This window comes from Hylaeus volcanicus, chromosome 8, assembly GCF_026283585.1.
Source record: "Hylaeus volcanicus isolate JK05 chromosome 8, UHH_iyHylVolc1.0_haploid, whole genome shotgun sequence".
Classification (NCBI taxonomy): domain Eukaryota; kingdom Metazoa; phylum Arthropoda; class Insecta; order Hymenoptera; family Colletidae; genus Hylaeus; species Hylaeus volcanicus.
The window spans coordinates 734334-750348 of record NC_071983.1 but is presented as its reverse complement, the minus strand read 5'-3'; the positions used below and the strand labels follow the sequence as shown (position 1 = coordinate 750348).

Genomic DNA, 16015 nt, shown 5'->3' with positions numbered 1-16015 from the left:
GATATAATCATGTAGTCTTATAGCTAGATGGTCGCATAGTCACGTAGGCATACAGTTATATCGTCTCGATATACTCACAACAAATGTCAATGTTTGATTATTTCAAGACCTCGCTCCAGAAGATGTTCCAAAGAAAAGAGTAAACATCGTGAATGATATTTCTAGTACAAAAAATACTTCATCTACTTTAAAAAATATAATTATGTTTTGTTCTCCTAAACAAAGCAACGGAAAGTTGATGGTTTCTTCAACCCTGGATTTAATAAAAAAAAAAATTAATAAACCAGGGTGATTTCATAAAATTTTAAATTAAGAATCTAACAACCCAGCTTTTGGTGCACGGAGAATCCTGTGCAAGAGCACTTTATTCCCTGTTGACAAGCCTAATTGCGGCGCGTCTCTTAATATTCAGCTGATCCAAAGTATTCACAGACTACGTACATTATTCGAAACAACTGCAATAGAAGCCGTGAGTGGCCGCCTGCGATATCGCACACGGACAAACAGAGCAAATTTTACGAGGGTCGTTAAAGAAGTAAATTTACCAGGTGTTCTCAATCCTCGAATGTTCAACCAACTGAAAACTTCTCGCGGCAAGATCGACGTTACATCAAACGGAAATATCGTGGGATTAAGTCGGATGGATTGATACAGATTTACTTAATAAATGATAATTATAATATATTTTTGTGTTAATATCTCAAATGTTACTGCAGCTTCTATGATACATCACCTCGCTACAGTAAAACTTTAAAAAGACTTCTGTTCAACCATCTAGTTTTTTAAAATTCAAAGTGTGCCTTTGCGAGTATATCTCTTCTCTAAACCCACGTGGTTGCGTTTACGCTGCGTTGAGTAAGACGTTTTGCAATCGTCGTTAGTGCTTTCTAGGTTTGTATAGTTTTTGCGAGGACCGGAGTACGGCTGCAAAATATCCGCTAACTTTATTTGAGAGACAGTCCAGCTGTACTGCTCTCAACGGCACTTGACGTATCGTAAGCCCACACGTAGCGAAGGGGCTTATGGAAAATGTCACAGGACTGTTTCCACGAACAAAGGGCTTCCTGTGCAACGTACCCGGCGAGCCCGTTTACTGCACAATTGCATCGGACTCGTAGGCGTTACATAACGAGGAAACCGCTCCGAATTTTCGTTGGTCTTAACATACTACCACATAAATACACGTTTCTCGACGGATTGCACGAAGGAGGATGAATTTTGCTGGGACAGGTTTCATTCTAATCCAAATTTTATTCAATTTTATTCATCTTTTGTTCGAAATTACCGTGAAAGTAGCAAAAACAAAACAATTTATACGTCTGCTTTCCCTATTTATATCAATTTGTCTCTTGAATATTCTCTTTCATACCATCTCTCCTCAGTCTGAAGCTGACCATGGGAGACTTGTAACGCAGAAAGAAATTTATTATTCGCCATCTTGAGTGATTGATTTTTGCGTCGAACCACGACGCGAGGACCAAAATTCGACGGCAATTAATCTCTGCCGAGCGAGGAGAACCGATGATCTCCGTTTCTATTCCAACTATGGTCCAATAGTGCAATGGAGTATTAATCACCAGGTTTAAACTACTGAACACCACGCTGTCGTGTCCAGTACCGGTTAGAATTAGTCTGTAATTACTATCGACCGGTCAGAAATACAGAATAAACCGACGTAGAGTATCGTTGCAGAACGATCTCGCAGGGGCAAATCTGACGAGTCGAAATAAATTATTCCGTTTCACTGCACAAACCCCGGGGCCGATTACGCGCTTATTTCCGGTGGAATGTTCGATATCCGTTCTGGTAATTAAATTGTTCGCTTGCGTACAAGCAAATTGGAATTCTCTTGCGCAGAAAAAAATTCGATACCGTACAGAGCAACGTCGAAGAAACTTTTGATCAACGCTGACGATCGCTACGGTGAGCTATGGCGAACTTTCTATGATAAATATTTACAGAGATTGTTTGGGAGTCAACTTTTTCGAAGGGACAGCAACATTTTTTAGGTTGAGAAGAAGGTTGATTAGGTTGATTAAGATTACATCTGATACTTTGTTCTTTTTATATTATGGATCATGTAATGAATATTTAATTGATGTGGATTTGAATTGGTGGTGTGAAATATCAGTTTGCTTATGAAACGAGAGCTTACATGCAGTTCCTTAGAATTAATTTTTCAAAGAAAGCCCCAATCCGAAACAATCAAGCCTGGTCTAAAATTGCGTTGCATTGCATTAGCTTTGAAGGACTGAAAATGTCTGGTTGTCCTATCAATTTGTAGGAGGGGGGGTGTAGATTGGCAATTCAGAGACGAGCACGGTGTATCGAATCGTCGATTCGGCCTCTCTAAACGATCGAGCAACCGGTCACGTAATACTCGCGATAATTTCATCCGGCACGTTCGCGTAATGTTGATCAACAATAGGCACGGACCGCGCGTTCCTCCGCATTTTCAATTTCCCTTCATTAAACGCGTTTGTCCTTCGCAGAATGTTTTGGTATTGACGAGGGCGGAGGGGGGGGGGGGGGCCCCGGCAGACGAGGGCCCCAGCACGATGGTAGCCGTGGCACGCGGCGCAATTCGATGTGCACAAGGATGACATTTCTCTTGGATTCTGGTACGACGTCGGTACTCTTGCGACGCACTTGAAAATCGTCCTCGTGTCGGCGCGCATGGACTTGTCCTTTCTCAGAAATTTCCACATGTCACAGAACATCAGATAGTTCTCAAATATTAGATATAACAAACTCCTCTTAACAATTTCGGAACAGGATACAACTTTCCATTCTGAATAAAATTCAAAAACTCCAGATTTATTCGTACGAATAAAAATAAATGAATCCCAACAGCTGGTCACCCTGGAGCAACATCACGATCAAATTCACAATTTGTATTCCGTTAAAGCAAATCCGCCCAACTCTGGTCGAGGCTTGCGTACGTTTACATGGCTTGTTGATGTTTGCGACTGTGTATGTCGGAATCACTGGACAAATATGTACGCGAAACAGATACAGAACGTGAGGAAAACCGACGGAGTTCTTTTCACTGATCCCGAGCCGAGTTTATCGGCCGAACTAGAAATAGATTTCGCCGAGTTCGCATCGGAGACAGCCTCGCAGGGCTTGGGCCCTTTGCCAAGGATGTCACTTAGCCGCGAGAACTACTTTGCTATCCGTACTGTTCCAGAATACTGACCGCCAGGGCTCTTATCTTTCCGAGTCGCTAAACCGACCACAGACCCTTCATCTCGCAGACTTCGTGAACGCGAAAAAAGACGCTACCTTTCGCCAGGAAATTTTTTAATGAAAGTTGGATTACTCTCTGCCGTTCGAGAATGAAAATGGAACTCGAATAAACGGAGAATCCTCGGAAAAGTTCCGTGAATTTTTCGGATTTTATTTTTCCTATATAATCCTATATAATATTAAAAAAAAAAAAAACTAAAAGAAAGAAAATGTATGATATAAAATGTTGAATCAGATAAAGAAAAACCAAACGAGATAAAGTAACAATAACAATGACGACAAAAAGGAATGGGAAGATAAAAATAAGTCAAATAGAGATTATAGCGAAATTCATTTCTCGTCTGCGACAACACGAGGATTTAGAGTTGTAGCGAACGTGACGTGTATTAAATTATACAATCTGGCACTTTTAAATCAATATTTCACAGTAACGGCCGACAGAACTACGCTCCCCTTATCTTTCGGGAACGGTAATATAACGGACGCCTTTAACGTCTTTCGCGTTATAAACGGGCGAAATTTATCGCTCTTCGAAGGTGCTTTTTGCCTAAGTCTCTAACGATTAAGCTAACAATATTTCAATCACTAATAGACCCTAATGTCTGGCAAATTTATCACTGAGAAACCGTCGAAACAATCTTCCCTATTGCGTTATCAACGTTGACGTGCTCCAATCATTCTACGATGCTTGATAAAAAAAAGTTTGGTATAATACAAAAATGTCCCTAGTACTGGTTTTTTTTTTATTAGTATACATGTATAAATCTTTTAAAAAAATTCTCGAATTTTGGCTATAACAACTGCAGCGTCCTTATAAATAACTAACTAACATTTAACATCTATGAACTGAACCAAAACCTTCCCCATTATTTGTTATACTTTCACAGCTTCCATGATCGCACCTTGGATTCATCAAACATATTCCTACCAAACATCAAAGAATTCTTTTAAAGATGAAATGTACTCCAGTACTCTCATCCCTGTATATAGCTTCAACGCTGAAACTGACATCTTCCAGACCTGCTTTCCTGCATAAATACATCCTCAACGCGATTATACATATTCAGTTCAATCAAACTCCGTTTCTTTTTCACACGTGGTATATCGTTGTCATCGATGCCGCGATAATTCTCGGTTTATCCCTCAAGACATATCCTTGGACGATAAACGAGTGGTTGGTTCGGCAATGTTGTGACAAGCTGGAGCGACCTTGTCGACGCGTTAAAGTTACCTCCGCGCACGCGGTTTTAAACACCCTATATATAAACATAGAATTGGCCCGTGATCCGGCTGTGACCCAGGTCGAAGAGGTTCCCGAAGGCGGGGACGAGGAAAAGAAGAAAAAAAAGAAGACGGCACGCCTCCAACCTGTCGATAGTGTGCTAGAACGAAGAGGGTAGTTGAATCACAATGTCGCTCGACCGAGGTTAACGTGTTTGCACGTCAAACGACGACGCTGGCCTTTTGTTCGCTTTTTCTTTCCGATGCTTCAGAGAGCAGAAACTGGGAACAGCTGGAATTACAATGGTCGCAGCAGGAACGCGATGTTTCGTCAAATTTGAACGAGTGCAGTGAATTTTGGTTATTTGGGACATGTAATCTAGTCAAGTTATGGAAAAATAGAGAATTTAGTATGAATGTTCTCCATATCACGCTTGTGAAGATATAAAGGGTCTATAATTCCAATCATCACCTAAACTCACCGTCGTTCTTGTAAGACTACTTTTTCAGACATGGCTGACAATTCCTCCATACACACTACTAGCTTCCACGCAGTTCACGATCGATTGAAATGGCAGCCTTAATGGACCCCACAATTTTCTTCCATTAACTTAATACCACTAAGGAAACTAATAACTCCACTTTCAACTTTCTTTATACACTGAAATTGTTATGTAAAAGATGCAGAGGTCGGTACACCATTCTTGAAGTGTCGCGAGAAAATTTACCTTCTATCGCCTACCTGTTGCGTGTTATTCAAATCCACAGTTTAGTAATAATTAATAGTATTGTAAAAGCTGTTTGCTCCAATAAGTATTATATAAACTATGTAGATATTACGTATACTATTTGCATTAAACCTTTGCTAGAGATTTGTACTCTGTTTGGCTAGAATAACTTTGGCCGCACCGGTGCGTCGTTTCATTAAACAACGAAATCCTATCCTTTAATATCCTTTTTACCAAATATGCATGCGTTTCAAATGCATGCGTTTCAAATGCATTCCATCGCATCTACTCGTTAAACTCCTAGAGTTAATCTCTCGCGATGCGAGTAGATTTCGATTAATCTCGGTTCACCGAAAGGATCGATCGCGCCCCTTACGTGCGGCTTAACACATCCCGAGTGACGCAGTCCCTCGAAATATTCCAATGCGTTGAGTTACGGGCGACGGATCTTAAAACTGTCGTTCTTTCGTAGAACTTCTATTTTCTTCGGCGACACAAGCGCGCGCCGCGAGTGCGTTCTTGGCACGCGAGGCACTCCGCTGCACACTTGAACCGAGAACCGAGTCCCCCGTGAACATCGGTTTAAAGAAACTGGACACGGCGATGAATAACGTCACTGCAGCGGAAAAGAAAAAGGAACATGGAAGGAATGTTACCCGGGACCCATTCACATCCGACGATTCCAGCAGCCTCGTAAATTCAACGAGTCCGCTCCACTTTCGCGACTCTTAAGTAGCGCGCCTCGATAATACTCGTCGGTGCCGTGTAAACAACGCGTTAGACGCGCGCGAACGTTCGCGGGGGAAACGTAATTCGCCTTTATCAATTTCGGCCTCGTAATTGTTTTCACGCGTCGACGTGTCCCGTTGGCTGTGCCGTACCTTTGAACTTCATTGTTTCTGGGTCGGCCGGTTTTATTTTTGGCAAAGAACCTAACGCGATGCGGCGAGCGCATTCGTGGGCGTTAAATACATAACACTTTACAAACCGCGTCTATTTGGGTACGAATACACGGAAAATTCTGCAACTTGTCAGTCGAACTTGAGATTTTGGAAAGACAAAGAATGGTCGTTTTACATACAGCTCGCTGATACTATGGCTGTTACGATGACGTAAGAAAAATTGTCTCTGAAGGATAACAACAAAAGTCGATCAATTTCAATGTTGTCGAAGAAATTTGCGGATGATGGATCTACCGTCGCGCAAGCTATAAATGACGTGACACCCTTATCGCCAGGACGGCAATTTAAATTACGGATAATAGCGAAATTGCGATTGTTAGAGCGGCTACAGCATTATAAGAAAATAATCTTCACTTTATATACTAATAGTGTAATGTAAATTAGTTGATATTGTATTTGATTGAAAATAAACCTAATAGTGACCTTGTCACGATCTTGCAGATTTCTGTACCAGGAAATCATCGAGCAGAGATTTCTGGGAAATTTCACATTCGACGCGGTTTATTTTCAGTTCATAGAATCGCGAATACGATCGCACTATCGAGCATAAAGGCATTCTTCAATGGGCAAACGCTCGTTTCAAGAAAAATAAGCTCGACGGTGATTCTTCCAAAGCTGATCACCAATAAAGCCTCCGATTCACTCAGTTTCACGACCCGAATGCGCGAACCAACGCTTTGAACGATTGTTACCATGTGGTGTTGCAAATGCATCGCGAAGTGCAGCGCGCCAGCGAAGGGAGGGATCTTCAAAGAGCTGTAAATCGACTGCGGACCATCGAGAAAATGGAAAATAATAAACCGCCGCAGCTGGACGGTCAAAGGGGAGTCCCGAACGAGAGAAAATTCCACGAGGGGTGATAATTAATACCGTAAGTGCTGAAAAAACGGCAGATCTAAAAAAAAATGTTAGTCAAATTTTCCAGAAAAACACCGTGGGATTTCGAAATCATATGAAACATCAATAGCAATACAAGTTTAACTTACTTATTGCATTGTAAATTCTTAATGTAAACTAACCTCGATTTCTACCAACTATGTTTGACTTCACATTACAGAAGATCCAAAAATACGGCTCGAAACATATAAAAAATAAACAACTTAAACTTTAATACTATCAATGTTTCATTTAATTTTTCATAAACAGTAAACTGGACCATCAAGTTTCACAGTCACGACAAAAATATCGAAGCTTTCGAAGCACTCCAATTTATTTAATCTCGAACAGCTTGTTCGGCTCGATAATTAATTATTCGACGATTAAACAACTCTCTACGCCGCAAATGATTTTCAGTGGCGAAGAAATTCGGTTGACTCGCGTGAAAATCGTTCCGGGGACGTATTGCGCGTATTAATAACGCTAATTTGAATGGTGCCTAGGCCAGTACACAATTTCGAAAGATATTTCAGCGACACATGTGGTCTACGTTAAATCACGAACGCAACGCGTCATGGACGCAAATTTTCCGCCCGAACCTACGAGATTAAAGCTAGATGCATACTATCGGCTTTCTGTTGAACGACAGATTGGTCGATTTAGTAAAAGATGTAAGTATTACCATCGCTAAAGAATGATGCCTTAGCTACTCCAAAATTTACCACTTGTCAACAGCCTCTATTTTCTTACAATCGTGTTGATATGTGATATTTTTCAAACAATCACGAAACTGGGAAAGCGATGACTTAAACCCTCCTTAATTTCACATGAACTACAACCCATTCCAATATCGTTAAAATCCCCAACATCGGTGTATAGAAGTGATCGATTTGGCGTGGAATGGCCTTGTAAGACTTCGATCGGAACTTTTTTAACCGGAACCGAACGGCGATTCGATTAACTTGGACGGCAAGCACCGGCCAAAGATTATTTATACTTTCAGTGGACTTCCACAAACCGATTTGCACGACAGACGAATCGGCTGCGTCTTTTGCGTGAACGAGCTACAACGCGATCTTCAAAGCGGCCAGGGTTTCCTGGCACAAGAAAACGTTTCAAAATTAATGATCTCTTTCCCGTCACTAGAGCCATCAACCAAACAAACAAAACAAACAAAACCAATCCATCTGGTGTTGGAGCACGTCGCCATGCAAGAAGAAACTAAAATCAAAGGCGCCAATTGATTCCGTGATAAATCGACAGGACGAGTGGTCTCGATTTAGCTACAATTTCTAAATCTATTTCCACACAACGAATTCCGCGATTCTAATAATGCCTTCTTGCAAACTTTATTAGAGTCTCGCACAAAGACCATTTGCAACTTCTTAAACATAAATTTCTGTTATTGGTCAATTTGTATTATCGTCTGAAATTTTCTACGTTCATTGATTCGAGTGACTTGTAATATTCATATCAGTGTGAAATTAATTATTAAACTACATTTTAAGTTTTCAATATAGAATCAACGAAAAAGAATTCGTTTGTTTCCAAACATGCTCCTGGAAAAACGCAAACTTCACGAGAATAGAACACGTCAAAAATCAATAGCAACGTAGCCAGATACCAAACGAATACAGTAACACGTCGAACGACCAAGGGTAGTTTTCGAATAAATAAGAAACTCAAATTATATATCTCAATCGATTCATCGATCAAAGAAAATAAAATTCATAATCCACAATTTAAATTAATTTATTTAAAAAAGGCTAGTTAACAAATAAAAATTGCAACGAGTATTTTGTGAATGTTTCCTTGCTTATATTACATATTTTTGGCCACTATTTTCCAAAGTTCTGATTACTAAATTTACTTTTGCATCGTGAGATTTTTCGTGTGTCTAGACCACGTGGAAAACAATCTTTATGTAACCCCTCTTAGAAAAACATTTAGAATACTGTCCAACCTTAATTAATCTCGAGTTATGTTAGAGCGTTGTTCCGTTTGCATGAGAGAACGAGCAAGGGTGTGCATTTCGTCGAGAGTAAATACGAGCGTACATTACGGAAAGACAAAAACTGCAAGTATCGTGCAATTTGTAAGAAGCAGACGTTAGAGAATAAGCCTCTCCACAGACATATTCAATGGTGCTTTTTTTTACGCATTACGTGTTCTACGAGAGTTTCGAGACGGCCGTCTGCAAACTTTTTAGCTTAAAGCTCAGCGTGAGATGACGACGCAGCAATTGGAAACGAATAAAGGGAGACGAAACACTAGATTCCCTTCGATGCTTCTAATAATAAGCGACTACATGTCGTAGCTGGTTACCAAAACCAGGAACCATCGGCAACAACCGACATTTCCACGGATAAAAAAATCTGTGTCATCAAATTATTCATAATCGTCTCCAGGACAGGCGACCGTGAATAATGCATTCCGAGCCGGAGTAATTATAGCAATCGGTTCGATTGGCAACCGCCTTGATGAACCCATCCATTAGCATCTATAGATCCATAGATTGCGATACCTCCTCCTCCGTTGCTTCTGCCGAGAAGAAAAAAACCAGGGGTTCCGTGGAGGACCGCGGAGAATTTTAAATATCCATCCTGGCAGCAGCCCAAAGTTTCTGGTCGAATTTATCGCGCGGTAGCGCACGTATCCTCGTTATTATGTACACGTACGCCTCGCGTAAAAAAAACAGCAACGGAAGAAAGACGACGAAGAAGGAGAAGAAGATGAAAGAAAGAAATGAAAAAAAAAAACGCGGAAACGGCAGGCTGCTGTGTCGGTTGATTGTAATTTCCGTGAATCGCGATTATCGGGGTCGGTTTCTGGCCTGTGCGATAACATCCGAGTGAAACCTCGCGGAAGACGGTCAAAGCCACGTGACGTAGGCACACGACGTGGCTTTTCTTCCTCCTGTCGGGAACAGATGAATTTTCACGATACCGTGCCCAAAATATCTTATAAAAAGTACATAATTCCCCATGAGTATCGTAAACAGGAATCGACGTTTCCAAACCTCGTGAATATTCTCTTCTTTGGGATTGTCAGTCTCAACCACTTTTGAAAAATATTTTGTTCCTCGAGGATCTTGTAAACAAGAATTCTTACTCTCAGACTCTAACATTTCATTTTTTTTTTTTTTTTATTTGAAGAATTGTCATTCTCGACCTACAACACTCAAAAATATATTCCATCTCAAGAATTCTTATTCTGAAACATCCTCGAAAAATATCTGCCTTTTCGAGAATTCTCATAGTCAAACGGCGTTTAAAGATATTTTATTCCTCGAGAACCTTATAAATAAAAAAAGCTCGTTCTACAGTTGAAGTTTGTTAACATAATTAATTTTTAGTATCCTTACTTCTGATTTCAGTATTTCGTTGAAAAATAAGAATTGATGTTTATGAGAGTCAGATGACATATTAACTGTGGGGAAATTGGACTGAGAATCTTTGTTTATGAGATTTTTGAGAAACAAACTATGTTTTGAAGGGATCGAAGCATAAAAATCCTTCTTTATGATACTCATGAGAAATAAACTACTTTTATAGGGTCTTATTATAGAATGCTTGATTATAAATACGGAAATGTTTTTTTAACAAAAGATATTCTTAGAATATTTTAACATTTAATGCCCCTTTGTATCATCTAATTCAAATTTATGTGTTATAAAATACAATCGAATGGCCGTCTCTGCGCAGACTATCCACAAATTAATTACAATAAACGGGCTAACAAAATTCGAAAAGTTTTTGAATTATTAACCAGCCACATTGTCCGAGTCTGACCAGTCACAGCCTGATTTCGTGAAAATTCGGCGGTATGATGTCGTCACACGATTTTCGTGGATCGAGTCAAGGTATAAGTGGGTCAGAGAGCTTCTCGAGGTCTAGATCTAGTCGGCCCTGGTCCGTCGTCGTCGATGAATCACCGAACCGATTGGAATTTATGAATTTGAACGCGTTGGACTGTTTGCTCTACGCGAACGAGCGTTTCAACTCGACAGATTGCGAGAGGAAAGCGTCGAACGGCGTCGACAAGTGGATGATCCAGCTGGAGACTGATATCCAGGGGTTTTTGCGACCCCTTGTCGTCAAAAATCGATTGCAAAAGAGAATCGAATTGTGATGGAAGTGAAAAATTGAATTAAAAACTGAAAGGGGTACTCTTTTATGTCGGGGTTAAAAAACAGATTTTTCTTTTAAAATTCTTATTGCTAAAAGTCTTTAAAATATTTGTAACACATATTGAAACAATTTCATAATTGCTAAAGTTATAACTTTTCATTTCTTGGCCTTTAATTTATATTCTGTAATTCATAAGCAATTTTTACTACTTGTTCCTTTCATACTGCTCCAATTTAGAAAACCTTCTTAATAAGGAGAATGAAAAAGGTTTCCTTTCGGTAATTTTAATTAGATTCGAAAATATGAGGAATTCTGGACAAGCTCGCCTGGATAAACTCACAGAAAAATTTATGAAGATCTTACGTTACAATCTTGTATACACGAATCCATCGAAACTTTCCAAATTCACGCAAGAATTTCCCCATTGTCTACCCCGACAAGCTCGTCAAAAAGTTGAGCACCTCTTTAAAACTATAAAAAGTGAAATACTAATCCAGATAAGAGAAATTTATAAGCAACAACAACTATATCGACTTCCTGCCATCGAGTACAATTTAAAGCAAGGGTGGTACCAATTGTCGACTTTTAATAGCTTCGTACACGAAAACGAAAGCTCGTACCAGGTTCCTGGTGTCACATTTTCGACCGAGTCGTGTGTACGCGTGAACACAATTCAGGGCGGGCTTAACGAACCACCTGTCCTTGACACGAATAAACCCCCTAAACATGATTAATAACACAATTATCCCGAATCTTAGCTAGTCGTCTATATGTCATGCAATACTTTTCTTTAAATCAAACAAATTTCGTTCAAGTTTACTTGGTTCGTCTAATCATTGTAGGAATTACGTGGAAATTATTAAAAAAAAAAAAAAAAAAAAAATCTCACAAAAAAGAATGAAGATAATAAATAAATAGAAACCTACATATATTTTGATCCGTTACAAAAATCTGCTAGGTTCAATTAAAACCAGCAATTGACACGATCCCTCGTTAGAATATTTCTTTAAATTAACTACTTTTAACTAGTCGTTATGTTTTCCAACCAATGCCGAACGCTTTTCCAATTGCAATTCATTGTCGTGACGAAGATCACCATGTTATGGTTAAGCATCTTAACTTCTCGAAAGAGTAGTCGGTCGACGAGGCTCATTTGTCATTCCGGCGAAAGAAATCCCGGCGTTACAGATGCTTCATCGATTACGCAGTCGTCGTTAGGGCCTATTTAGCTTTTTCAAGGCCCGCAGATGCAATTTGCCGGTATTTGCGTGCGAGATAGATTGCCCTCCGACGTCGTATTCGATTACGATACAAGAGGACAGCTGAAGAGTATCGAAAAGATGGCTGGCTGATGAGGAAAGAGCAGGAGGAAAGGTGAAAGGTAGAAAAAAATGAGTGAACGCGGTTGGATGTACTGTGGTATAGAGAGGACGTCAGATTAGAAGCCAAGGCTTGACGGACAGCAATGCCACTGGGACAAAAGCCCACCCTGAAGGGGCTGGCATACATATTTTTTATTATATAAATTGGCGTTCCAAAGGTTTCCCAAGAATTTATCGCGTTAATGCCTATTACCGCGCGCCCTTCTGTACGACAGCCGATGCTTTTGTCAACGAACGATGATACTCAACCTCATCAACTAATTTTTGCGTCGAATATCGCCGGACGAATCTTCCCCGTGGAAGATGAGAAACAAATCAGAGAGAAAAAGAGCAACGAAACCAGGCCATTCGTGACGAAACACAGCGGGACCTTGCTAGTCAACTTTTTCGAGTTGGCGAGGAATTATATTATCACTGAGAGAAAGACACTATTTATCACAGAATATTCTAAAGTCCATAATGGTGACGATGATTGATAACAAGAGTTATATTATCACGGATTAATATTAATAGAAATATTGATTACCGTTTACCACCCGGTGGCACCAAAAACAGCCATGATTTATAATCGAGTAGGTCGAACTTTCGCATGTTGATTTTGATGATAGAAATATTAATTTGGTGAAACCAATCTTAACAAAGAAATTCGAATTAAATTCGTTCTAGAGAAATCTAAAATACAAAAATACGTCCGAGCTTTATATTAAATTGAATTTCACTGCCGTTACCGTATCAGAAGGAAAATTACGATCACAATCGTGGCGAACAAGTAACGAATTTATTGTAAGGACAAACGTAAGGCGAAGCGAAACAAGTTCATACGAAGTAGGTCACGATCTTCCTTCTCCAAATTTGGAGTGAACTCATTGAGGCGACAAAATGTTTTGCCGGGGATCGCATCTTTTGGCACCAGTCGATCCTTTATGCAAAGAATTACGGTCTCTTTTAAGCACTTAATCCGTGAAAACTCGACTGTGAATGCACTCGTAGCTCGACGACTTGGCGAATGTGTGTACGTTGTCGACGAGGGGGCGATAGAAATGAATTTCAATTTAGAACCCCGACGAAGACATTGTGCGAATTAAAACGTCGAGGATACCGAGCAATTCCATAAAACAGTATGAGTTTAAAAACTCGCACGAAAAGTCGCGGCAAACGTATCTTGCGATAGGCCCTTTAGAGAAAAAAGTGTTTAAACATTTTACAATTAGAAAGAAAATATAAACGGACGAGTCCAAGCTCGTTTTGATAGTGGACTTCAACGTGCAGTGGATCGAATTAGCTAGAAAAAATTGGTACATTTAAGAGCATAATACACGAAGCTAAAAATGCGAATTCGGCACTTTATCATCGACTTATGGCCTTTGTTAGCACGTCACCGCCACGCAAATTCTTCGGTGCACGCTGTTTTTCTCAGGCATGCAACAGAACCCCGGGGCAAGATATTTCAGATGGTCTTTTTATCCAGATGCCATTAGTTTAACTTTATTCCATGCCACGGCACGAACAAAGACCATTCGTCTTGTTATTGACGGATCTCTACTTCTCTGCGCGTTCCAAGAGAATGCAATCACCACGAATGGAAAGTGAACGCTCCTTTGAATTGGTCTCTTATTCGGAATCTGCGATACGTTCAACAATGTACGATCATTTTTCGGATAATATGTTGCTCGAAACACGAGTGAAAATATATGTACGTATTTGAATGCCAAGTGGATGTTTGGCGTAAAGTAATTTTTATAAGATGTATTTGATTGTTCAAAAAGTTTCTTCCGTGGTTTACACTCAGTTATTTTTTGCGGCAATGTTTATATAGATAGACAACCTAATTTCTTCGATGTCAAAATGTTGTAACAGTAACGGAGAAAAATGGATCGTACGTGATTCAATAATGTAACATATTAAACACAAAATATTGTGAATGTATTACTTATTAATGAAATGGAAGAAACTTTAGGGTTACAGTGGAACACTCTAGCTGAACTACCACGTGTTTGAAAAAAGAAGAATTTATTTGTAGAGAAAATCCGAATGGAAAAATGGAAAAATGGAAAAATGGAAAAGCACAAGTTGTCATTAACGTTGATAACAACAGACATAGTGATAACAACACGACAAGACCTTTTCTACAAGTACAGTCACGCGATAAACATATCGATCGATTTACATATATGATCTGTATATACAATATTATACAGGGTGTTCCACCTAACACTTTTCACGATTTTTCTGACAACAAATATTTTAAACAAATGTTGATCAGTTTTCGATTGGTCCCCTCATTTTTTTAAACGACACTTGACACTTATTACCCCCGTGGCGTGCTGTTGTGAAAGAAACTACAACTTGAATAGAAACAATGGTTCTTGAAGCTACAGAGAAATTCTAAAGGGATTACTCTGAGATCTAAATATTTTTACTTGACTAGATATAAAAAAAAGAAAGCGAATGCAGAAATCCTTTCAGAGATCAAATGAAAACTTCACATTTAATAGTGAAAAAAAAACAATGAAACATGAAAATCGTTTCGCCGTTAATGGGAATGAATAAACAGACGGTTTTGGCCGAAAAAAAGGATTGTCGGGTTTTCCTCGACATCGCGTTAGAATTTCCACTCGGACGACTAATCTTCCTTGAGAAATCTGACGTCAATGAATCGCGACAATGCGAAAGAAATCGCCGGCTCTCTTTCGTTTCTCTACAATCAATTCAAACCGCCCCTTCCCCTCCAACCCTGTCGGTTTTCTCCAGGTCTGCTCCCTTGCAAGGACTTCGGGCATGCCTCGAGTGATATTGCCAGTGACATGCATTGTCCCATTGTGAAACAGAACTACCCCTTTCCTCCATTTAACCGAGCCCCTACCACCGCGAGTCCTCGCCTCCGTCGAGATGTTTTAAATAATATTGAAAACGGAGTTCTGGCTCGATGCCTGCTCGTTCCATATCCCAGGTGGAGCACTTCTAAAAAACTTGGATTATATCGAGCTGGCCAGAACGACAATCCTCGAGGGTTGCTAACTTTATTTTAATCTTCCGCGGGAAAGCGGCGTCGCCACTCGAGAAAATTTCATTAAACTTTATGTGCAGCTCTCGGATATTATGAAAAGAAGCGTCAATGCACTCTCGAGGGTAAACGACGGAATCAATTTTACTTTATTAGATTCGTCACGTTAACTCAATCAACGCGGTTACCGCCACTAGACTGTGAGAAACCTCTTTCGCTGAATCTCTCCCTTTCATCATGATTCAATTCTTAGATGCATTTATTTGTCTTATCTTCGTTTGACGAATGAAGTCATCATCGGGTCTAGAATTATATACTAATTAAAAGTGATGTTTCACCGCAAGACTCCTACTAGAGACTCATCGGTGCACGTGCCATAAAGTACGCGGCAAATTCAAATACAAATCTCTCGAATACCCAAGTTCCCCACAACTTGTGACGAACGCGAGGGCGTCATCGCTGA

The 16015-nt window shown here is 39.9% G+C and overlaps 1 protein-coding gene across 6 annotated transcripts in view; it reads right to left on the bottom strand.

Moving 5' to 3' along the window:
* LOC128881420 (potassium voltage-gated channel subfamily H member 2) overlaps positions 1–16015 on the bottom strand; it is a 119622-nt gene that overhangs the window by 100961 nt on the left and 2646 nt on the right. The gene's annotated exons all lie outside the window — the stretch shown is intronic.